The sequence below is a fragment of the Tursiops truncatus genome, chromosome 21 (genome assembly GCF_011762595.2).
Source record: "Tursiops truncatus isolate mTurTru1 chromosome 21, mTurTru1.mat.Y, whole genome shotgun sequence".
In the NCBI taxonomy this organism is placed as follows: domain Eukaryota; kingdom Metazoa; phylum Chordata; class Mammalia; order Artiodactyla; family Delphinidae; genus Tursiops; species Tursiops truncatus.
Genome location: NC_047054.1, coordinates 28,188,912 through 28,193,695, shown reverse-complemented (window position 1 = coordinate 28,193,695; position 4,784 = coordinate 28,188,912). Strand labels below are relative to the sequence as shown.

The 4,784-nt window shown below is 47.3% G+C and overlaps 1 pseudogene; it reads left to right on the top strand.

Moving 5' to 3' along the window:
* Positions 1-252: 252 nt before the first annotated feature.
* Positions 253-2,534, top strand: LOC117309999 (dnaJ homolog subfamily C member 14 pseudogene; annotated as a pseudogene).
* Positions 2,535-4,784: the final 2,250 nt, after the last annotated feature.

The following is a 4,784-nucleotide window of genomic DNA, read 5'->3' as shown; positions in this document are numbered from 1 at the left end:
GAGGTATCTGCATTGAATACATGGATCTTGGCACGGAAACAGTCATGAGATGCAATAATATATTCAGTTCATCAACTGGCTATACAGTTTCTATAGCATCTCCTTGTTTATTTAAATAATAAGTCTGTGTCTGAGACCAATAACTTCTCAGTTCAATCAACTCAGTGAAAGAGAAAAAAAAAAGAGACTAGTTTGCTTGATAATTCCCACCACCTCTCCTCACCCAGTAGACATTGGTATATTTCAGTCACAATGAATGAGAATCAAAACTCCTGGTGTGGAGTGAACTGGAGGCGGAGCCGGGGGTGGGGGCTGCTCTCTAGCTCCCCCTGGCTCTCCACCCACCTGCTCGAGGGGGAGGAGTTACCTCCGCTCTTCGGCCTCAGAACTTACCATGATGGCTGTGACCTAAAATCCTCAGGAAGCCCTGGGGTCACGGCCCGGAAGCACCCCGGAGAAGGAGGGTTGTGTGGAGCCCACCACAGTGGTGGTGCTCCCTCAGGACTTTAGGACCCTCTGTGGACCCTGTAATACTTGCATTCTCAGGACTCAGGGACTCGGCTGGGCCTGCTCACAATGGTACCCGCTGCCTCACAGCGCACTCTAGTCCTAAGTACGCACAGCCCCCAAATCCAGCCCACTGGTCAGATCCAAGCCACGGCCCTCCGAGGGGTCCACTCCGTCCCTAGGGATGGAGAGGACCCTGCTCAGAGTGAGGCATCTTCAGAAGAGTCAGGAGTGGGCCAGGAACTCTCAAGAGATAATGAGGCTGGGTACCAGGAGGATGGGAACCCTGCTTTTCTTTCCATTCCATCTGCTTGTAACTTCCAGGGAATCCCTGAAGGGCCTTGTTCTGAGGGAGGAGACAGCTCTTCTAGCAACTTTTGCCACCATTGTACCTCTCCGGCTTTGGGGGAAGATGAAGAGTTGCAAGAGGAATGTGATGAGGAGGAACCTCTTAAGTTTCCCAGTGGTTTTTCATGTGTGCCCAGTGGAAGGAAACCTGCGCTCCGGAGACAACGGCACCGCGTTCCAGCCAGGGAGGGTACTTGGGAGGGTGGACGCAGAGATCCCAGATCCCCTGGTCGACATCGGCTGGGCCGGAACCGGAGTCGGGCAGATAAGCGCAGAGGACTGGGAGTGTGGGTGCGTCAGCTTGGACAGGCAGGCTTCTGGTGGCTGATCGAACTGCTGGTATTAGTGGGGAGTACGTGGAAACTTGTGGAAACTTGTGGCCGTCTCATCTATGCACGCAGGCAGCTGAAAGGCAGTGATCTGGACCTTTTTTGGGTCTGGGTGGGAGTCTGGGCAGGGCGGCTGGGGGTCGGCGCCCAGGTGATGTCCCAGTTTCCGAGCCAAGGGTTTTGCTATGGGGCAGCGCTGTTCACCCGTTTTCTTAGGCTACTGGGTGCTTTGCTGCTCCCGGCTCTGGCCCTTTTTTGGGGCTGTCTGCAGTTGGGCTGGCGGTTTCTGGTGGGACTGAGAGATCGGTTAGGCCGGACGGGTAAAGCCACCTGGCTCTTCTCTTAGCTGGCTTCTCCCACCTGGCAGCGGTGCCTGATTCTGCTGAGAGACAGCAGGCCGTGGCAGCAGCTGGTAAGAATAGTTCAGTGGGGTTGGCTGGAGTTGCCTTGGGTCAAGCAGAGGACCAACAGGCAGGGGAATGCGCCTGTAGCTAGTGGTCGCTACTGCCAGCCTGAAGAGGAAGTGGCTCGACTGTGGACCATGGCTGGGCTTCCTGAGGATGAGCTAAAGCCTTTCCATGTGCTGGGGGTTGAAGCCACAGCATCAGACGTTGAACTGAAGAAGGCCTATAGGCAGCCGGCAGTGATGGTTCATCCTGACAAAGATAATCATCCCCGGGCTGAGGAGGCCCTCAAGGTTCTGCGGGCAGCCTGGGACATTGCCAGCGACCCTGAAAGGCGGAAGGAATACGAGATGAAGCGAATGGCAGAGAATGAGCTGAGCCGGTCAGTGAATGAGTTTCTGTCCAAGCTGCAGGATGACCTCAAAGAAGCAATGAATACTGTGGTGTGCAGCCGATGCCAGGGAAAGCATAGGAGGTTTGCAACGGACCAGGAACCTGAGAGCGCCAGACACTGCGCTGAGTGTAACGGGCTGCATCCTGCTGAGGAAGGAGACTTTGGGGCAGAGTCGAGCATGATGGGCCTCAAGATCACCTACTTTGCGCTGATGGATAGAAAGGTGTATGACATCACAGAGTGGGCTGGATGCCAGCATGTGGGAATCTCCCCAGATACCCGCCGGGTCCCCATCACATCTCATTTGGTTCACGGATGCCAGGCACCAGTGGGTGGCAGAGAGCTACCCCAGGTGCCCCTCCTGCTGACCTTCAGGATTTCTTGAGCCAGATCTTTCAAGTACCCCCAGGCCAGATGTCCAAAGGGAACTTCTTTGCAGCTCCTCAGCTGGGCCCTGGGACCACTGCAGCCTCCAAGCCCAACAGCACAGTACCCAAGGGAGAAGCCAAACCGAAGCGGCGGAAGAAAGTGAGGACGCCCTTCCAGCGTTGACACCTCCTCTCTTGCCTCAAATCAATGTCAGGGAGTCAAAAGGGCTGTGTACAGCACAGGATGGAGTTTGATTTATTTTTAAATATTTAAAAAAGGGAAAATTTTAAGCTCAAATTGTTCACTCAGTACTTATAGGAAGCCCTGGAACCACTGTCCCTCCTCCACCAGCACCCAGGAACTGAGTCTTGTCTTCTGACAATACCAAAGAAATAGGGGGTGAATAGAACGAAGGACCTAAGGGCCTGGACCTGGGCTGGACCATATCTCCCATAGTACTGTGGGAACTGGGTATTTCCCTGGCATCTGTATGCCTTTGTCTTGTCTTTTGCTTCTACAGCAGATGACACTTTCCCCCCACTTTGTAAACGTGTCTGTATTATTTCTTGACCCATTTCAGGAGGGAGCCCCCTCCTTTGCCCCAATATACTAGTAAAAATACAGAACAAGAAAGCATGTAACCCTAATTATAGGAGATACATAGAGTTCAGAGAGTGGGAACTCTCACCTTGTGGGTAATCACCCAGCTTCGTGCTTGTTGCTGCAGGGATGGCCAAAACTGATAATTTTTAAAAAACAGATTCACGCCCTCTGCCCTTGAGTGAGGGGGAAGGATAGAGGGGCTCCCGGCAGCCCCTTTATGATCCAAGGGTTTGTATTTTTTAAGTTTGTTCGCATTAGTATGTACATATCTACTTAAAGCCAGGGGGTTATCTTTCTATAAATACATAACTGGCAAAAAAAAATTCCTGGTTTGAGTGTTAGTTAACTTACACTCTATGTCTTGGGAATCTATATATCTTAGAGGTTCACTAAAGAACTGTGTATTTGAACCAGTGGATTTTATAAAGCACGGTGAATACTCAAAGTACTAGTATATTTCCCTCATATTCTCAGTCTAACAATACAAAGATAAGTCAAACATACCTCAATCATATGTTATTGAAAAAACTGTCTTATATATCCACTTAATAAAAATTTATTGAATGCGGATCATGTGTCAAATACTGTGTAATGTACTGTATTAAGTGACAGGTATATTACAAATGTACTTTTATCAAAAGAGGGAGAAAAGAAAGAGCATGGAAGCATTATTCAGCTATTCAATTATTATAAAATATGTAAACAAATATTTGTCATGAATTGGTTTTCCTCTGTCCTGCTTCAAGATAGGAAAAGAAATTGAGAGAAACTCTAAAAGAAGTTACTCCCAGGGTTCATGTTCTAGGTTCATAGGTAGGTTTATTTCACTCCTGATTATTAACTGGCATAAGGTGAATTAAGCTTCTCTTAGATACCAGGAATAAACTTCTCATCAGAAAAATTTATCAAGCCATAGAATCGTTGTTTGTGGAGAACATTCGAAGTCCCATTTCTGGAGTCCTTTAAAGAGAAAAATGAACAAGGTGCTGGTGCCTTATTGTAAATAACTAAGGCTCTGACTTTGTCCAGCTTTTTGTTCTGTAAAGAGCCTAGTGCATTTTGGGGGCTTAATAAATTTTGAATTATAAGTAACATTCTTACACAGCCTCTGGGGATGGACTCTTAGTCCTAATAAGATTTTCCAACTCTAATTTTCATGATTTGCTGCTGTGTAGGTAACAGTCATGAATTCAACAAGATCTATAAATGCAAAGTATTTTGTAGTCAAAGTATTTTGTAGTCTCCATATGTCAAGGAGAAGATTTCATTGAAAGTGGCATTAGAATGAACACTATTGAGTACCTCTAAAATGTGGAGCGAAGGACGACCTATAGAATTTCATATAAGGTGAGTATTGTGTGAAGTGCTAACCCAGGTTAATTTTAAGCTGAGATTGATTGGGAAATAAGATGAAATAGAAATGAGAAGAAAGATCATTATCCAAAAGGAAAGGTGCTGGAGGCTTTATGGTGGCACAAAAGCAGGAAGGACCAGGACTAGTGAATTAGGTAAAAGTTCAGTATATATCAAACAGGCTGTTGTGGTACTAATACATTCCAGAAAATAACCCTGCTTTAGACAATATATGAAAGAGCATAATGTGTATATATGGTGGTGAGATGTGAGGTACGCGTGTGGGAGGGATGAGGGTTCAGAGAAATTGAAGCAGAGGTAAGGTTAATGCATCTTTTGGACTAATGCAGTCATAATGTAACTGATGCAAAGAGAGAGTAGGTCATATATTGCTTCAAGGGAATCAGAGGGCAATAGGGGTCCTGGAAAGACTCTCTGAATAATAGTTTCAGAGCATCTGCTGTACAATATGGTTAG